Source organism: Hibiscus syriacus, unplaced genomic scaffold (genome assembly GCF_006381635.1).
Source record: "Hibiscus syriacus cultivar Baekdansim isolate YM2019G1 unplaced genomic scaffold, ASM638163v2 tig00001644_pilon, whole genome shotgun sequence".
NCBI lineage: Eukaryota > Viridiplantae > Streptophyta > Magnoliopsida > Malvales > Malvaceae > Hibiscus > Hibiscus syriacus.
Genome location: NW_024061878.1, coordinates 4,453,284 through 4,474,492, shown reverse-complemented (window position 1 = coordinate 4,474,492; position 21,209 = coordinate 4,453,284). Strand labels below are relative to the sequence as shown.

Here is a 21,209-nt window from a genome sequence, read left to right as displayed (position 1 = left end):
CTTATGCGTTCAAATGTAACTCTATTGTGATTTAAACTTAGAGTATTTTTTGGATGATAGGGAGCTCCCCACATTTTGTAAATTCAGATTTATTGTCACGTTTTACTTTATTTATGTGGATGGTTTTTATTAATCATTTTATAATCATGTTTTAAAGAAATTTTTTGGATTGGCCATTTCAGTGGCTCCGTGTGATATCGTAATCTATGGATATTTAGGTTAGACTGGATTAGGGTGTTACATTTAGTAGTATCAGAGCGTCAGGTTTAGTCATTCCTATGACCTGCAGGTTAGAGTCAGTCAGCGTCTATATACGTACATGCCTTCAGAGAGTACAAAGTACTAGAATGATTGGAATGATGATAATGGCATTCTTTTTCTTTTTCATTTCAGATAAATCCTATGGCAGATGACCTACCCCATAGTTAGGATGGTAGAGACGAGAGTCATGTCTCACTAGTAGCAGACACCGGTGACGAGTTCGTTCTGGATACATATCAACAAGAGGTACCATTAGATGCGGGGGTTTATGAGGTGACATTTTTCAAGGGCCTCACATTTGTACTTAGATAGATTGCTAGGTTCTTATCTAGTTCATTAACTACACCACCTCCCCCACTAGTACCCTAGCTTACCCAGTGACCATACCCCATGAGTCATAAGTAGAGCGACTCTGTGGGTACAAGACCATAGAATTCTTTGGTTTAGGGGATAATAATCCCATAGCAGCAAATCAATGGCTTAGAGAGATGCTCAACCTCATACAGTTGTACCTTACCCTAGAGGGTAAGCTTGAGTTCATCACCACCCTGCTCAAGGGTGATGTGATAGATTGGTGGAAGATGATCAAGATGGCTTTAGAGCCAGAGAGGCTGACATGAGAGTAGTTCCTCATAGAGTTCTCATAGAAGTTCATCAGGGAGGCTCACACCGATAACCTGAGAGAGCAATTTGTGCATTTGGTTTAGGGGGACCGTTCAATTATGGAGTATGAGTGCAAGTTCTTCAAAATGAGCATGTACGCACCAAATTTGATCTCCACATAGGAGCACAACTATTGTAGGTTCAAGGAGGAGGCATCTAAAGATGTGCCAACAAGGTTTGAGGGGTTCCTATAGTTGAGGTTCCTTATACCACTTCGTTAGAAACTGCCCAGGGGCACAGGGTACAATACTAACAACAACTCATAGATCGGCGCCATCATTGTAGAGAGACCAAGGGCCAGGGTGGTAGTACTATGTCTGGATGGTAGAGCAGAGGGACGACCATGTTAGTGGTTGGTGTAGAGTCGAGAGCGGCATCTAGATAGTATACGGTGAGAGCCCAGGAGAAGTGTGATACAACGATGTGATATCAGGTACATTTACTGTCTTTTCCATACTAGTTATCGTATTGATAGATCCTGGTTCCACCTAATCCTACATATACTCCAACCTAGTTCAGGAAATATAAATCTTAGCAGAGGACATAGAGGTAGATGTCGGAGTATCAAGCCCCTTAGCTCTAGTTGTTCTTATAGACAAGATTCATAGACGATGCCCAATAGTGATTCAGGATCAAACTTTTCCAGCAAACTTGATGGAATTACCTTTTAGAGAGTTTAACATGATTTAGGGGATGATTTTTAATAGAGCACGGTGCTTGTTTGAGGTGTAAAACCAGACGGTTTAAGCTCAGAGCAATCGATGGGACCAAGCTAGTGATGAATAGTGAGAAACCCAGCCAGTTAAGGATTTTATTAGTTATAAAAGCCCTGAGAATGATCAACCGTGGTTATGAGGCCTTCTTGACTCATGTGGTTAATGCCTGAATTTCAGTTTCAACACCCGAGGATAACCGAACAGTAAGAGATTTTCCCATTGTGTTCACAAAAGAATTGTCGGGTTTGCTAACTGAGTGTGAATTAGAGTTTTACATTGAGGTAATGTCGGGTTGAGCTCCAATTTCCATGCTCCCTATCGTGTGGCACCGAAAGAACTAAAGGAGTTAAAGGCTCAATACATGATTTACTAAAGAAAGATTTCATTCGACCATTCATCTTTCCTTAGGGACCACCAATCTTATTCGTTAAGAAGAAAGATGGGTTGATGAGGTTGTGTATCAACTATAGACAGTTGAACAAGTTAACCATTAACAACCTTTACTCACTTCCCATGATATACGACCTCTTCAACCATCTTAGAGGAGCGTGCGTTTTCTTAAATATTGATCTATGGTCAGGCTACTATCAGTTGAAAGTCAAGGATGCAGATGTGGCAAAAATAACTTTCAGAACAAGATACAGTCATTATAAGTTCCTAGTGATGTTGTTTGGACTCAGCAATGCCTCAACGACATTCATCGACTTAAAAAACTGAGTCTTCCACCCATACTTAGATCAGTTTGTGATGGTGTTTATAGATAACATCCTAGTGTACTCCCGATCAGAGACAGAGCATGATCAACATCTTTGTATCGTCCTTCAGATACTCAGAGATATACAATTATATGCCAAGTTTGAGAAGTGTGAATTTTGGCTATTAGAGGTTTCTTTCTTTGGTCATTTCGTGTCAGCAGATGGCATTATAGTCGACCCCCAAAAAATTCATGCCATAGTTGAGTGGGGACCTCCAAAGAATATGTTAGAGGTGTGCAGTTTCCTTGGATTAGCTGGGTACTATCGTCGATTCATAAAGAGCTTCTCAATGATAGATGCCCTGCTAACCAAACTGCTTCAGAAAGGAATCCTCTTCATTTTGAATGAGAAGCGATAGGAGAGCTTCGAACAGTTGAATGTCATCTTGACCTAACCCCCAGTATTAACACGCCAGAGTCGGGTAAAGATTTCACAATTTTTAGCGATGACTCATTGAATGGTCTTGGATGTGTTTTATGCAAGATGATAAAGTGGTAGCTTACGCATCTTGTCAGCTTAAACCTCACAAGTGCAATTACCCCACCCATGACTTAAAGTTAGCAGTATTCATGTTCGCTTTGAAAATTTGGCAACATTATCTCTTTGTGGGAGAAGTGTCACATCTTCACTACTCACAAAAGCCTCAAATATCTACTCACTCAGAAGGAGTTGAACCTTATACATAGCAGATGGGTCGAGTTTCTTAATCACTACAACTGTGTGATATACTACCACCTAGGAAAGATTAACTTTGTACCAGACGCCTTGAACAGAAAGTCAATGACAAAGTTGTGAGCCCTCCTAGCATGTTTGAGTTTATCCAATGAAGGTGGGTTGTTAGCTGAGTTATGCGCTGAACTAGAATTGGTAGGCAAAACCAAGAGGTTGTAGAGTTTAGATTATCGGTTAAGGACTAGGATTGAACAATTTTGTCTGGGCGAGGCCGTAGGTTTTGAGTTATGTGATGGAGATGTATTGTACTTTAGGGGTCGATTGTGCGTACCCGCAGATGTTTAGTTGCACAATAAGATTCTCCATGAGGCACATTACAGTACACTTTAAGTACACCCAGGTAGTAAAAAGATGTACTCGGAGCTTCGTTTGTTTCTTTGGTGGCCGAGCATGAAAAGAGAAACATCAGAGTTTGTCGCTACATGTCTAGTGTGTCAGCATGTTAAAGCATAATACCATGTTAGGAGAGGAGATGAGAGTTATAATGCCTCAAATTATGGGTTAGGAGTTTCGGGTTAATTAGAACCGGGCTTTGAATAAAAACATATGGCTTCTAAGAAGCCTTAACCCAAAAACAAGTTGAAATTGGGCTTCGATTGAGCCCAATAACGGAGAAAAAGGGTATTTTTGATTTACAATTAAAATCAGGAGGACTAAGGGAGTAATTAGACAAATTTAAATTTGAAAGGCTAAAAACCCACTAATTTGGGTGAACTCACATATGAACCAAGCTTTCTTTTTTTCTTCACAAGTTTGGTCTTCTCTTCCTTACCCAAGTCTTGATCTTTTTTCTTCTTTTTCTTCCAAGTTAGGTGATAACTTGGGAACCTTGCAACCCTAGTTCAGCAACCTAAAGGTAAGAATCAAAATTAGCATCTCTAGAGCTTTCTTTTAAGACCACAAAATCAAGGTTTAACCATGGTTTACAAAAGTGGGTTTTGTGAGGGTTTAATGTGCTTGGAAAAATCAATATTTTTTTAGTAATTTCTAGCCTTAGGAAGTGTTTTAAACCCTTCTTAACCTCTAAATTCAATTAGTAATCCATTCTTTGATATTTGCTTAGTGAGAGAACTTGGAGAGAGCTCCAAAGCTAGAGGGAAGGAAAAACTTACCTTGGGTTGAGCCTTGGACACTTCCAGCAGTCTAAACACTCAAGGTATTTCACTTCTAACTCATCTCTACTATATGTAAATAATTAAGTGTGTTAGGATAGGTTGCATGAGATATGAGGCATGTTCATGGTAGATTGCATCTTTTGATATTTCAGCATGTTATAAGACCTCTTTATGATCCCTTAACTTGGAAATAAGTCTCTAATAACAATTAGGACCCTCAATAGGATTTTTTGGGAAAACATTGGCATCTTTCATGGCCCAAAAAGGGCAATTTGGAAAAGAGGTATCGGTATTGTAAGAACACTACTGATATTGTTCTTTAGCCAAGGTAAAAATAGTACGAATTTAGGAGGGAAGTATCGATACTCATTCAATAAGTATCGATACTGAAGGGTCGATATTGATACTTGCAGGGTAGTATCGATACTAAGAACAAAAATTAAATTCCATAATGCATTTTTTGTATCAATACTCAATGGAGTATTAATACCCAGGGTAGGGTATCGATACTCCAAGAATTGTTTTAAAACATCAAACCAAATTTTGGTATTGATACCCCAGTACCAGAGTATTGATACTCAGCCAGAAGTATTGATACTACCTTTCCCATATCAACATTTATTAAGCAGTCATTATCGATACCAACATGTGAGTATCGATACTCAGGGTTTAGTATTAATACTGAAGGGTCAGTATCAATACCCACAGATAATCTGAATAAGTAATCCAAGGGTTAATGGTTTAGACTTGAAGGGCCCAAATACATTAGTATAACAGTAGATAAAACTACAAGTGAGAACAGTAGAAATAATAACAACAAGGATTACATAAAACTAGCCTTGTTTAACACTCTAGAAACAATCTATCACACCTGAGTATTTTTAGCAGAATTCGATAGTCAGTGGATATGCAGTCAGTGCCAAGGCAATTCAGTAGCCGACTAGGCGCAGATGCCCCAAAACTCGACAGATTAAGTTGGCAGGTGTACATTTCTGATGTAGCTTTGGATCTCACCCTAGATACTCGAGGGTATTTCAGAAAGGCTAGAGGGGTGTGTGAGCTCCGAGATGCAGAACCCTTAGTCGCACCATGATGCCTACTCAGTAGTCCATATTACTATTTTTGCATGTTTTAGACTTGTGCCACTAGTTAGCTCATTTACTAAATGCATGTAGTATAGTACAATTATTTGTGAGGCACTGAGCTCTTAAGCTCATTGTATGGAATGTGTTTCCATGCGTAGATCCTGAGGTGATCAATTCGGGAGCGTCGTTGTCACCAGATATTCCAACTCAATAGAGGTTTTTTGGAGTATGCATCAACTTTTATTAGAAGGCATGTACTATTATATACCCTTATCTGTTCAAATGTAACTTTATTTTTATTTAAACTTATTGTATTTGTTTGGATATAGAGAACTCCCCACATTTTGTAAACTCAGATTTATTGTCACGTTTTACATTGTTATGTGGATGGTTTTTACCAGTCGTTTTACAATCATATTTTAAAGAAATATTTGGGTTGGTCATTTTGGTGGTTCCGTGTGACATTGTAATCCATGAATCTTCAGGTCGGACTGGATTAGGGTGTTACAAAATGTGCCAAAAAACAAAGATAAACGTGCCATAATGGAAGAGATAAATGTATCACAAAGACAAAATTATTCTTATTAAAAACTAAAAAAAACAAAGAGAAAAACAACCAACGATCGGTAACTAGTATCAAAACCGTATATGGGCAAGATTTAATTATATAATGTAAAATTAAAAAGCTTTACATTCTTTTAGAATTGTTGGATGAAGGAAAATCAAAGGTTGAGATTAATAGTAAGAAATGAGAAGATATTCACTAAAAGTAATAAGGAGTTAATATCATCCTTTGATTTTCCCTCATCCAACGATCCTAAAAGGGTGTAAAATTAAAAAAAATTACATTAGGTGTAAGTGGATCAAATCCCATATACATATAGGATTAGGATCCACTTTTAATATGTAAAACTAATAAGTTTTACACTAATTTATAATCATTAGATATAAATAAATAAACACTTTAGATTTAATTTAAATTTATAACCTATAAATAAATATACTTTTTAACTCACGGGAAACAATATATTTTTTCTTTTTAGGTTTTTAGGTTTATGGTTTAGGGAAAATTTTGAAGTTTGGATTTGGGTATGGGGTCAGGGATTTTAGGATTTAGGATTTTGGAGTTTTTTATTAAAGGATTTTGGAGTTTGGGGTTTGAGATTGAAATAAAAAATATATTATTTTTTTGTAAGTCAAAAAAATATTTTTTTGGTTTATAAATGTTAATGAAATTTAAATTATTTATTTATTTAAATTTAATGATTATAAATTAATATAAAAATATTAATAGTTAATAAAATTATATATAAAACTATAATAATGAACATGTGATGGTTATTCAGTTATACATGTCAACAATAAATCGAAGCAAAAGAAGATTTTTGTTTAATAAGTTTTTACTGTTACTATTTAATTATCAAGATATCACTTACAAGTTAACATTTTATCCAAAAATAAAATATTAATAAAATGTAGGACATCTTGAGATAAACTTTATCTTATCTTAGTGATTAAAGGAATTGTTGTTATTTTTAGAGGTCACGGGGGCTGTCATAGGGTGATTCAGTGGTCACTGTCAAACGGTTGAGAGTATTTATAACATATATTATTTTACAATCGCCTTAGCTTAATAAAAAATATTATTATTATTATTATGTTTTAGTTTGATTGAAGATGAAAAGAAGATAAATATATTAAAACAATGAATTCAAATTTTGACTTTGAATTTTAATTAAAAAATTATAATATTTTAATGGGTAAATTATACAATTGACCACTCAACTATTTGACCCTTTTATTTTTATCACTGATATTTTAATTTTGTCAATCAGACCACTTAACTATTTAATTGTAACAATCAAGTCACTTGCCGTTAAAAATTGACGGAAATATTGACGTGTCAGTTAATACAATTGATATAATTCTATGTTTAGTCCTCAATACTTATATATTTTATTAATTTGATGTTAATTTTAATCTAACTTAATAAATTTAATCCTTTAATTAAATTATGACATATTTCACAATATGAATGGAGGGATATTTTTAAATTTATTATTTTATTTTCATGCAATAAGATTGTGACACGTGTCACTATAAGATTGGATGGAAAATTAGTATTAGAAGAAAATACAAATAGTCAATTAAGTTGCATTTATACCTTTAGTCAACTATCAAGTCTAACCGTCTTGTTTAGTTATATAGCCACCGGTCACTCACTCTCTCTGCAAAATTGTTAACTGAAAGCCAAATTTTAAAAAAATTCTCCCGAGTTTCCTGCTATAAGTGGAGTGAAAGAGAAAGCTTTCGAGAACTCAACATCAATGGAAAGAACGCAGAGAATCGTGGAAGAAGATTTCCATGGCTTTAAGAAATGATGATCATTTAAAACGTTCTCTTCTTTAATTTTTGTTGAAACGCATTGTCATCGCTGAATTTGAAGCAAAGAATCCGGCAATGTGGTGGAGATCCGGAGAAAAAAAATGTTTTAGGACGAAAATGACTTGGCGTTCTTTTTCTTTAATTTTATTTTTCTCTATTTAATCTCTCTTGTTCCTAACTTCCGTTTGGAGAGGAGAGGGGAGGGGGAATCGAGCAAAGAGTTAAAATCAGTGGAGTCTCGAATGGATCAGTACGAAATTATGGAACAGATCGGCCGGGGTGCTTTCGGTGCGGCCATTCTCGTTCACCACAAATCCGAGATGAAAAAGTATTCTTATTATTTCTCACACTCTAAATTTCTAATTACATAGACATGTGAGTGTGTGTGTTTTGAAATTTTTGGTGATCTTTTAAAAATTTTCAGGTATGTATTGAAGAAGATCAGACTGGCCCGGCAAACGAAGCGTTGCAGAAGATCTGCCCATCAAGAAGTTAGTTAATATATTTTGATTACATAATTTAATATGTTTCAAATTACAAGTTGTAATTTCCTTCGAATATTGTGGAATGTAGATGGCACTTATTGCGCGAGTTCAACATCCTTACATTGTTTAGTTTAAGGAAGCTTGGGTTGAAAAAGTAAGATACGGTACTACTCTTTTTGTTTTTTTGCTAAGATTCTGGAATCGATATACACTTTTAAATAGTACCTTGCTGAGTTCGTGGCTGTCTTTCATTGATGTTGAATTTGAGTTTTGTGATTGTAATATAGGGTTGCTTTGTTTGCATTGTTACTGGATATTGTGAAGGCGGCGATATGTGAGTTTCCAAGCTTGAGAGGAGAACTTTGCTTTTCAGTTTCTTCAATTTTTGCAATGTGTCGATATTTTTCATTTTGTTGTTCTTTTTTCACAGGGCTGGATTGATGAAAAAATCAAATGGGATCTATTTCCCCGAAGAGGTAATCTAATTTCTCTGTAGCTGTTGATTTTGCTAGTTTCTTATAGGGTTATAAGTGGCAGTTAACAGCGATGATTGTAAACATTGTGCAGAAACTCTGCAAGTGGTTTGTGCAACTACTTCTGGCAGTTGAATATCTGCATTCGAATTTTGTTCTGCATCGTGACCTAAAGGTCTGTCTCAGATTAGAATAGTCTTTCTAGTAACTTAATGATTCATGGATAAACATTTCGCCCTATCTTGGAAGTGTTCCAATATTTTTCTTACTAAAGATCAAGATGTCCGCCTTGGTGAGTTTATAATTTCCTTCGTCTTCTTGGTTTCTTATAGATTCTTTTTCCTTTCTATAATATCTTTGAGTTATATTTGATATCCTACCTGATTGCACATTCTTTGATTGTTATCCTAAGTTTTTTCCCCCCGTTCTGTACTGATTTAGGGGATTTTGGACTTAACAAAACTCTGAAGGAAGATGATTTGACTTCCTCGGTATGTACTATGTGATGAAATACTTTTTTTGATAAAGTTTATTAAATCTATCCCAACCATCTCCAATCCAACCATCTCCAATGATAGAAAAGATGTTTTTGGATCATTTTCCCTGTCATTTCTCTCTCATTTTCCCCCTATAGTTGGGTAGCTCAAAAACAGAGCTTGCTGTTAATATTTGTGTTCTGTTTACCGAGCCCTCAATTCACTTGTGCATTTTATATAAAAAAATCTTGAATCATAGCATGGTACTGATAGAGTAGCTAATTCATAACGTATTCCACTCTTCCAAGGTTAACTGTCGACTAACAGGTTGATGTGCTGGTAAGGGTAGAAAAATAATATGATCAAGGAACAAGCATAATGTTCACTGGGTTGCTGTTAAATGGTGCTTTATCTGCTCACAACTAATTGGCAAACAAAATTATAATTAGACCAACTTGACTAACTTAAGTAATCACTTTTCTGTTTATGGAAAGAATTAAAAGAAATACATAATCATTGGCCAAACCGTCGTATTTTCTGGGATGGTTGACTCCATTACCGAGAAATTGAAAATACTGGCATGTATGCCACTTCTTGTTACTTTGTCAAAGCGGGCATATATATTTAATGACAAGAGAGATGTATGTAAAATTTTCAGTGGTCTTACATTGATATTTTATCAAAAAGAAGCTAAAAACTGCAAAAGGATTACAGATTAAAATGCTGGAAATTAACACTCATGTGTATCAGTTATAAATGTCAGAAGACATAAGTTGCATACATGTCAGTATACTAAAACTAGGTTTTCTCAAGCCTTCATATTGGCAACGGACCATAGAACAGAGTTTGGACCTCTGTTAAGATAAAAGTTGTTTACCTTTTTTCTCATTTTTCATTCTTGTATCTATTCTTCTTTACCTAAGGACGTGCAAGATAATAGTTGTTTTATGCAATTCTCAGGTTGTTGGCACTCCCAATTACATGTGTCCTGAACTGCTTGCAGATATTCCTTATGGTTTCAAGTCTGACATCTGGTCTCTGGGTATGTCAGTTCCTATATAATTGACTTGTATGGATTTTTTTTGGGGCTAACGTGCTTCTTGTTGAACAGGATGCTGTATGTATGAGATGGCTGCTCATCGCCCTGCATTTAAAGCTTTTGTATGTGTTCTCACTAGGGCTGAGCAACGAAACCGAGAAAATCGAAAAACCGACACGAACCGAGTAAAACGGTTCGGTTCGGTTCGGTTTTCGGTTCGGTTTAAAGGCTTCATTTTTTTGATTCGGTTCGGTTCGGGTTTTCCATATGGAACCCATTTGTTCCATATTGAACCAAATAGGCAATTTTTGTAAAAAAAAATTATAGTTTCAAGTGATTTTTTTATTGAAAAACTGATAAACCGAACCGAACCGAACCGAAAAACCCGAACTATTTAAAAAACCAAACCGAACCGAAAAAACCGGTTTCGGTTTTTTCGGTTTTTTAACTATTCGGTTTCGGTTTCGGTTTAAATATTAAAAACCCGTTTATTTCGGTTCGGTTCAATTTTTGGTAAAAAACCGAACCGAACCGAACCGAATACACCCCTAGTTGTCACAATTCCTTTGGTTGAACCTATTTCTTGTATTCTGCAATGATCCTATGTAAACTTTTTAGGTGTAACATATAACCCATTTTGGCCAGTCGAGGAAATTTTAAAATTTCGTTTTTTTTCTATTCCTTTTATCTTATGATGAAATTTCACCATTTCCAAATGAAACATAACTTTCTATCTGTTTATCTATTATTAGGAATTACTAGTAGCAAGCTTTGTTAGGTTCATAACAGTTTTGCATGAATCCAATCTCCAGTCTTTTAAACAACGGTTTCAACGTACATACTGTTCTCTACTTGTCTTGTGTAACGTGATGTCCTTTGAGAGGTTCTTCACAACTGCTAGTTTTTATAACTTTGTTCTGGATGCTGTCAGTGGCAAGCATTATTTTAGACCCAAGGAACCAGCTTTGGAAGAAGGATTTTTATTTTATTTTGATTTTCTAAAGTTTCTCTGTTAGCTTAAATAAAAGGAAATTACGGTTGCTCTTATTGTAAACCTCTATTTAAGAAGAAATTTACTAAGGAATACAAGAAGTTTAATTTTCAGTAAGTTAAGGTAGACTACTCCCTTAGAGTTCCGCCACCATAGGCAAGAGTATGAGGTGAGACAAGGGCAGAGACCCTTATTTCCAATCAGATTTTCACGTTAATCATCCAGTAATGTTATCCCATTCCTGTAACCATAACATCCTTTAACCATGTAATGAAAAGATTTGATTTAACCAATTTTTATCAAACTTCTTGTTCTAGGACATGGCAGGATTAATAAGCAAGATAAATCGCTCTGCCATTGTCCCCTTGCCTTCGTGCTACTCTCCGTCGCTGTAAGTCTTAATTTTTATTTTAGAGCTCACTATAGTTGTATGTAGGGATGTAAGCATGATTTTATATTAGGAGCGCGAACTTAAACTTAAGGGGGAAGAACTAAAATTTTAGGGGGCCGAACTAAAATTCTAGGGTGTGAAACAAATTTTCAATAGGAAATACATAGAAAAAATTTAAAATATATGGTAGTTTTTAATTTTCAAGGGGGAGACTGCCCCACCCGCCCCCGCTCAGTCCATCCCTAGTTGTATGTTTCCATGATGGCGAAGTATTCTCCATGATTTTTCATGCTCTAACTGCGACTTTAGTTATCCTTGTTGCTTTTAATTATTCTTTTATATATTATGTTTGGACCATTTGTAGATCTCTCAATCAAATTCTTTCTTACGCCTCTTGGAAACTCTTATTTTTTTTTAACACAAAACAGTGATTTTTGTTTAAAATACCAAGGGACTCAATGATCCTTATTTTGGGGTTGGTATGATTAATGCTTTATCCTGTGTCAAATATTCAGCTCCTCACATGCGTGATAACTAACTCGTGTAGTGTTACTCACAGGAAAACATTTATCAAGAGTATGCTAAGAAAGAATCCGGAGAATCGACCCAGTGTAAGTCATTTTTCTTTTTGCTCAACTCTTGGGAATTCTATAACCACAGGACTTCTGTGTAACAGTTTGAATTTTCTCCTTGCTTAGGCATCAGAACTTTTGAAGCACCCTTATTTGCAGCCATATGTTGATCAATATCGTCCATCATTCAGCTCCCCTTCAATTAATAGCTTCTTTAGTGATAAAGATAGTTTGCTTTCAAATGACAGAAACACTTACGCAGTGGTTTCAAATAGCAATAATGAGATCATTAACACTGATTCAAATTCTAATGATGATAAAGATGCCACCGAGCAGCACCTACCGCATGATGAAGAGAAATGCCCCACTATTATTACTTGCAAAGTCGATGAAAAAGGAACAATGAAACCTTCTAATTCGGAACAGGGTTCTAATGTTCATTCAAAGAAACCAAAAACCATCAGAAGCATAGGGAAAGTAGTAGAAAATGGTTCCCCAATGAGAGGCAACAGCAAAAAAGCAGTGGATGGATTGACTCAAAGAAATAATGTAGAGGTATCACCCAAAGTTCTCAAACCACCTGTTCGCACTTCAAAGTATAAAGCAGATTCACCAACTGTTGCTTCGGCAAAGTTACCACTAGATGCTGCAAAAAGAATGCCAGGATCAAATCATTCGAAGCACCAGGTACTTGGTGATTCTGTTTTAATTTAATTTGTTTGTTAGTGTTGTTAGTTGTCACTTATTTTGCAAGATTATTCTGTCCAGTTGCCGTTAACTGAATCCTCCCCAAAGACTATACCTAGACATGAAGGGCTTCCTCCGCCTGGATCTGGGAAGCATTTTGCTGAAGATAGACTACTTTCTAAGACGAGGAAAAGAGCTCCTTCCACTGTTGCAAGAAGATCATCTATGACAGGAAGAATGAAGCAGGTTGGAACTAACATTTCTAATGGGGCAAGCAACATACAAAAGTTAGGACCTACAGAGATAAACCAGGAGCCGGTAACTATCCCTCGTCAGCTTCCCAATGCTTGCCGTACAAATGCTTCTAGGGAGGTAAAACAAGAGGCTGAGATATCTCTAACTGAAGCTACTGACGGGAGGCACACAGATTGTTGCAATTCTTTCTCATCTGTTGAAAGTCAGCATGCAATTCGGTGCACATGCATCGAAAGTGTGAAATAAAAAAAAGGCAGCCTCAATTGTTGACAAAATGAAAGGGCAAACTACAAACTTTAGTCACTAAAGTTTAGGGTATTTACAAATTGATCCTTAAAGCTTCAACTATAAATACCCTAGCTCATTTAGCTTAAAACCATCCCAAATCATTCTTACTTTCTCCTAATACTAGAGAATTTAGAGAGTTTCTTGAGAGTTGTTTTCTCCTTTTTATCAAGATAGAACTATCATTGTTTTCTCCTTGGTAGATTGAGAGAAGTTGTAATCCCTATTTTCTCATAGTGAAATTCTTCTATCGTTGCCCGTGGTTTTTACCTTATATTATTTGGAGGTTTTCCACGTAAATTTTGTGTCTCTTTTTATCTTCATTTTTATTTTCTCAAATTATCAGTTGCGATTTTGCTCTATCCGATAGCCGTCTTCCTTAACAATTGGTATCAGAGCCAAATTTGATTGTGTAATATCTGCTTATTGTCTTTTTGGTTGTCACCAAAAGGTGGATCCTCCAACATAAGAAAATAAGAAGGTATTACCCATTCTTTGAGGGTCAATAGTGAAATAGTGAGAGCTATCAATAATAGAAGCTATGGTAACGAAATTTGATATTGAAAAATTCAATGGGAGAAATTTCTCATTGTGGAAATTTAAGATGAAGGCCATCCTGAGAAAAAACGGTTATCTAGCAACTATCAGTGAAAGGCCAGTGGATTTCATAGATGACAACAAATGGATCGAAATGGACGGGAATGCTATGACAAACTTTCATCTAGCATTAGCAGATGAAGTATTGTCAAGCATCGAGGAGAAGAAGACAGCTAAGGAGATATGGGACCATCTCACCAAATTGTACGAGGCCACATCGTTGCACAATAAAATTTTCCTTAAGAGAAAATTGTACACTCTCCGTATGCCAGAATGTACTTCAGTGACGGAGCACTTAAATACACTGAATACTTTATTTTCTCAGCTTACATCCTTAAGCTGTAAAATAAGAGAACAAGAACGTGCTGAACTTCTACTTCAAAGTCTACCGGATTCGTATGATCAACTCATCATCAACTTGACAAACAGTAATGTCACTAGTCTAGTCTTTGATGATGTTGCAGCTGCTGTTCTACAAGAAGAAAATCGGCGCAAGAACATGGAAGACAGACAAGTAAATCTGCAACAAGAAGAAGCGTTGACAACGATGACAACGATGAGAGGGAGATCAACAGAACGTGGCCAAAGCAACAGTCACAAACATGGTAGATCGAAGTCGAGGAGCAAGAAGAATTTAAAGTGTTACAACTGTTGAAAGAAGGGTCATTTGAAGAATGATTGTTGGAGTCTAAATAAAAACTCCAATTCACAAGGCAATACCGCAAACACTTCAGATGATGGAGATGCTCTATGCTGTGAAGCGTCAACCACCGTGGAAGGAAGAAAACGATTTGCAGATATATGGCTCATTGATTCGGGAGCAACATATCACATGACCTCAAGAAGAGAATGGTTTCATCATTATAAACCTGTCTCAGGAGGATCTGTTTATAGTTGCAATGATCATGCCTTAGAGATCGTTGGCGTGGGAACCATCAAATTGAAGATGTATGACAGAACAATTAAAGTTGTTCGAGATGTGCGGCACGTGAAAGGCCTGAAGAAAAATTTATTATCCTACGGATTGTTGGATAATAATGCAAGCAAGATTGAAACACAGAAATGAATCATGAAGGTGTTCTGTGGAGCGCTTGTGGTGCTGAAAGGCGAAAAAATAGCTGCAAACTTGTACATGCTGAAGGGAGAGACTTTGGTAGAAGCAGAAGCCTCTGTTGCCTCATGTAGTTCAGATTCGGCAATGCTATGGCATCATAAACTTGGACACATGTCAGAACAAGGAATGAAAGTCCTTGTGGAGAAAAAGCTACTTCCAGGCTTAACAAAGGTATCACTTCCTTTGTGTGAGCATTGCATAACAAGTAAGCATCACCAGTTGAAATTCAACACATCAAATTCTAGAGACAAAAGTGTTCTAGAATTGGTTCACTCTGACGTATGGCAAGCACCAGTAACGTCCCTAGGTGGAGCAAAATACTGTCTCATTTATTGATGACTACTCCAGGAGATGTTGGGTGCACCCTATTAAGAAGAAGTCAGACGTGTTTTCAACTTTCAAAAACTTCAAAGCGCGGGTGGAACTTGATTCTGGAAATAAGATCAAATGTTTCAGAACAGATAATGGAGGAGAATAGACAAGTGAAGAATTTGATAACTTTTGCAGGAAAGAAGGCATCAAAAGACAGTTCACAGTGGCGAACACTCCTCAACAAAATAGAGTGGCAGAGCGGATGAACAGAACCTTGTTAGAAAGAACAAGAGCAATGTTGAGGGATGCAGGCCTAGAAAAATCATTCTGGGCAGAAATAGTCAATACCGCCTGTTATTTGGTGAATCGAGCTCCATCAACTGCAATAGAGCTGAAGACACCAATGGAGATGTGGACTGGAAAACCAGCTGATTATTCAAACCTACATATATTTGGAAGTATAGTGTACGTGATGTACAACTCCCAAGAAATTTCAAAGTTGGATCCAAAATCCAGGAAATGCAAATTCTTGGGGTATGCTGATGGAGTAAAGGGGTATCGCTTGTGGGATCTCACTGCCCGCATAGTGATCATTAGTAGAGATGTTATCTTTGTAGGAGATAAATCACAAAGAAAAGAAGACGATGATAGAGCTGAAAAGTCAGAGATTACTCAGATACATGTGGAAAAAGAGTTTGAAGAAGGAGATTCTTCTGAAGCAGAACCAGCACATGATGAACAAGAACCAGAGAGTTCTGAAGCTCCAGCAACTCGTCAATCAGATCGTGTGAGAAGACGTCCCAATTGGCACTCAGATTATGTTATAGAAGGTAATATTACATACTGCCTTTTAATAGAGGATGGTGAGCCATCAACATACCAGGAGGCAATAAACAGCTCAGATGCTTCACTGTGGATGATGGCGATGCAAGAAGAAATCGAAGCCCTTCATAAAAATAATACATGGGACCTTGTGCCACTACCACAAGGAAGGAAGCCAATTGGTAACAAATGGATCTTCAAAATCAAGCGAAATGGTGACGATCAAGTTGAGAGGTATCGTGCAAGACTGGTGGTCAAAGGATATGCTCAAAAAAGAAGGTATTGATTTCAATGAAATATTTTCTGCTGTGGTTCGACTAACAACAGTTCGAGTAGTTTTGGCAATGTGTGCTACATTGAACTTACATCTAGAGCAGCTAGATGTTAAAACTTTTCTTCATGGAAATCTTGAAGAAGAGATTTACATGCTCCAGCCTGAAGGTTTTGAAGAAAAAGAAAAGAAGAACTTGGTTTGCAGGTTGAACAAATCTCTGTACGGTCTAAAGCAGACGCCGAGGTGTTGGTATAAGAGATTTGATTCCTTCATTATGTGCCTTGGATACAACAGACTTAATGCAGACCCTTGTGCTTATTTTAAGAGGTCTAGTGATAACGATTTTGTTATATTGTTGTTGTATGTGGATGACATGTTGGTTGCAGGACCCAACAAAGATCATATTGAAGAATTGAAGGCACAACTGGCTAGGGAATTTGAAATGAAGGACTTGGGATCAGCAAACAAGATTCTAGGGATGCAAATTCATCGAGACAGAAGTAATAGGAAGATTTGGCTTTCACAAAAGAATTACTTGAAGAAGATCTTGTCACGATTCAACATGCAAGATTGTAAGCCAATTTCTACCCCTCTTCCTATTAACTTCAAATTATCCTCTAGTATGAGTCCTAGCAGTGAAAAAAGAGAGGATGGAGATGTCTCGAGTACCACATGCATCAGCAGTGGGAAGTTTGATGTTCGCTATGATATGCACAAGACCAGACATTGCACAAGCAGTGGGAGTGGTTAGTCGGTACATGGCGAATCCAGGCAAAGAGCATTGGAATATTGTAAAGAGGATCCTAAGATACATCAAAGGGACCTTAAATATTGCATTATGTTACGGAGGATCAAACTTACTAATCAATGGTTATGTAGATTCTGACTATGCAGGGGATTTGGATAAAAGCAAATCTACTACAGGATATATGTTCAAAATTATTGGTGGAGCTATAAGTTGGGTTTCAAAAATGCAGTCAGTTGTGGCTACATCCACAACAGAGGCAGAATATGTAGCAGCTACACAAGCCAGTAAAGAAGCAATTTGGTTGAAGATGCTATTGGAGGAGCTTGGGCACAATCAAGAGTATGTCTCTCTGTTTTGTGACAGTCAAAGCGCCTTGCATCTAGCAAGGAATCAACATTTCATTCAATGACAAAACACATACGAGTTCAGTACCATTTCATTCGTGAAAAGGTGGAAGAATGGATGGTAGATATGCAGAAGATCCATACCAAAGACAACATAGCAGATTTCATGACGAAGGCGATCAATGCTGATAAATTTACTTGGTGTCGATCCTCTTGTGGCCTGTCAGAGACGTAAGCAACATGAATGCACAAGGTAGAAATAATGATGTGAAGATATGATTGTTCCAATCAAATCTTCAAGTGGGAGATTGTTGAAAGTCAGCATGCAATTCGGTGCACATGCACCGAAAGTGTGAAATAAAAAAAAGGCAGCCTCAATTGTTGACAAAATGAAAGGGCAAATTACAAACTTTAGTCACTAAAGTTTAGGGTATTTACAAATTGATCCTTAAAGCTTCAACTATAAATACCCTAGCTCATTTAGCTTAAAACCATCCCAAATCATTCTAGCTTTCTCCTAATACTAGAGAATTTAGAGAGTTTATTGATAGTTGTTTTCTCCTTTTTATCAAGAGAGAATTATCATTGTTTTCTCCTTGTTAGATTGAGAGAAGTTGTAATTCCTATTTTCTCATAGTGAAATTATTCTATCGTTGCCCGTAATTTTTACCCTATATTATTTGGGGGTTTTCCACGTAAATTTTGTGTCTCTTTTTATCTTCATTTTTATTTTTTCAAATTATCAATTGCGATTTTGCTCTATCCGATAGCCGTCTTCCGCAACATCATCTTCCATCTCAATTCAAGCAGTTGAGATTTGTGATGATTCTACAACCCATTTTAGTATCATGAAAGAATAGGCACATGATGGTAATCACCCACGTCAATAGCTTGGAACCGTATCCACCATACAGCTCCCCTGCTCTGAAATCTGAGATTCCTGAGGTTCTGTTGAGAGAAGGCCACGGACTCAATCATAAATCTATTAGGTGCTTTACCGAAGAATCTAGGACAGCGCAGGATCTTCTGCATTCCAGTTCAGTTGATGCAAAAGGGAGTTTGAGTGCCCCGTTGGACCTTCCATGCGTTATTTCTGAAGAAATATCTGCTCCTAATGCTACTGCTGAAAGCAGGAACGTGCCTTTAATCTTAACAAGTAGTAGGGATGATGCCCCCATTTACAGGCCAACTAGCAGTGATGATGCACTTATAAGCAGGCCAAGTAGCTGCGATGATACCTCAATATACAGGTTAAATACTATGGAAAATGTCCCTGTAAGGAGGTCAACTACTGGGGAAGGTTTCCTGGTTGGCAGGACAAGTGTGAAGTATGGAACCGTGGCAGATGAACCTAATTGTAGGCCTGATATGTTGCTCTGTTCACGTATTCCTTGCATTGCCTCACCAATTTCATCCACCCAGAATAATTCACAGCGAGATAACGGATCAAATGTTCATAATGCAACAACTGAAAAGCCAGTTAAGACTTCTTGTTCTCCAGCTTTCAATGAGGTTATACATGTTATAAGGCACAGTAGTTTCCTTGTTGGCACTAAGCAGCCCGTAACGGAGAAAGTACAATTGGGTATTCAAAACATGGATGTCGGGGAACTCATAAATGTGGAGACCGACGAATTGGATACGAAAAACATGACTAGTCCAGTGACCCTGAAGTCACTGAGTTGCTCCGAAGCTTCAAGTTCAAAATCAAATGTTTGTGATAATTCCGGTGTTAAAGAAATGGATGTTAGGAACTCCTTTTCCTCATCTCGAAAATCCGATTCACCGGGGCCTGCAAGCCCCAGCTCTTCTGCTCCGGAAGAGGTGACACCAGCAAAGGATACTTTGGATGTCAACTCTTCTACGCAAAGGGCAGAGGCACTTGAAGGGCTACTAGAATTGTCTGCCGAGTTACTGCAGCAGAACAGGTTGGAAGAGCTTGCGGTCGTTTTGAAGCCTTTTGGGAGAGATAAAGTGTCCCCAAGGGAGACGGCTATCTGGCTAGCCAAGAGTTTGAAAGGGATGATGATCGATGACTCTGGACGGGCTGCATGAATTATTATTTTCAGGGGTAAGCTTTCTTTCTGTTCATTTCCCCTTTTCTTATTCACATAGCTGTTCTAATTGTTAGCCTCGTGATTATTACCATGCTAATTCCCCCTTCCACTTACATTTGAAAACTTTAAACGGAACAAGCAGGTCTTGCCTTTTCACCACATTCTCTAATTCTTTCAATGCATCACCTTGCTGTACATAGTTGACAATACAAATTAAGTATACTTGCAGAGATAAAATGTATTAATATGTTATGTAACGTACTAAATTTAAAGCAAAGGGAAAGTGTAGTGATGGGTGTTGGGAGTAGGGATAGACGTAGGATCTTATGTTAGGAGTGAATTAAAATTTTAGACAGGGAACAAACTTCTAAAATTCTAAGGGATGAAGACAAATTATGAATAAAAATAAAAAGAAAATATGAAAAAATATATGATAATTTGAAATTTTTAGGGGGCTACATCCTCACTTGCTCTCCCTCGGTCCATCCATATTTGGGGTGCGATCGCATCCCTTAAAAATTTCAAATCTTCATATAATTTAAATATTTTCTCTCTTTATATTTTCATCTAATTTTGTACCCTAAGTTTTCTAGTTTCGTATGCCTTATAGTAGAACTTTCTATGTTTGCACCTTTAAATTTTTAATAGAACCTTCTAAGTCTATCTCTTGACATAAAATTATGCGTTCATTCTCATTATATCTTCGTAAATACGTTTGAAAATATGTCATAAACAAGTGTCAATGTATATATGTTGAAAATATGTCATAAATATATACACATGGTTATTATGTAAATAATAAGAACACAATACATAGGCAAATTATTAGAATTAGGGTAAGCTATACGAATGATCACTGATGTTTGAGTACGTTTTTCGTTTTCTCCACTAAAGTTTCTAAAGTAATAAATTAGTCAATAACATTATCGATTTGTTACAAATTAGTCACTCGATGTTAATCATCGTTAATAGGTGTGATAGAATGCACTGTTGGATCGTTTAGAGCTTACCTAGACTAGGTTGACCACCATGTTGGAGACTCAAATTTCTTCAACTATCACTTCTTCTCCTTTAAATAAAAACTCAATCCCTAAACTTAATTTAGAGTTTTTCATTCATATATTTTTTCTTTAATTTCTTTCTGAAAATTGCAAGAAAAATCCCAATAAGGTGAAGATGGAAGACTCCATGGGTGTTTCGCTTTGCAATTATGGATACCTAACTAAGGTGACCACTGTTTGGACGAATGAAAACTGTGGAATGTTGTTTTTTGGATGCCGAAACTATAGGAAGAAGATGACTAAATAATGTCACTTTTTTGTTTGGATGGATCCTCCCATGATGCCTCGGGCAAGTGGAATGATGCTTTGGGTGAATTGAAGATTTTTGTTGAAGAATGCTTTTATTTGAATGGTGGATTGAAACATTTTGTAATGGTGATTTGTATGGGTTTTTCTGATGATTGAAATTTCTTAGGATGTTATTTTGTAATTATGCATTTATGAAATGAAAAATTCCCTTTTACACTGTTAAATTAGCATATGATTTTTTTTACATTGAACTACAAGAATAATC

At 36.7% G+C, this 21,209-nt stretch overlaps 1 pseudogene; it reads left to right on the top strand.

The window, feature by feature from the left end:
* Positions 1-19,722, top strand: part of LOC120130261 — a 44,323-nt pseudogene extending 24,601 nt beyond the window's left edge.
* Positions 19,723-21,209: the final 1,487 nt, after the last annotated feature.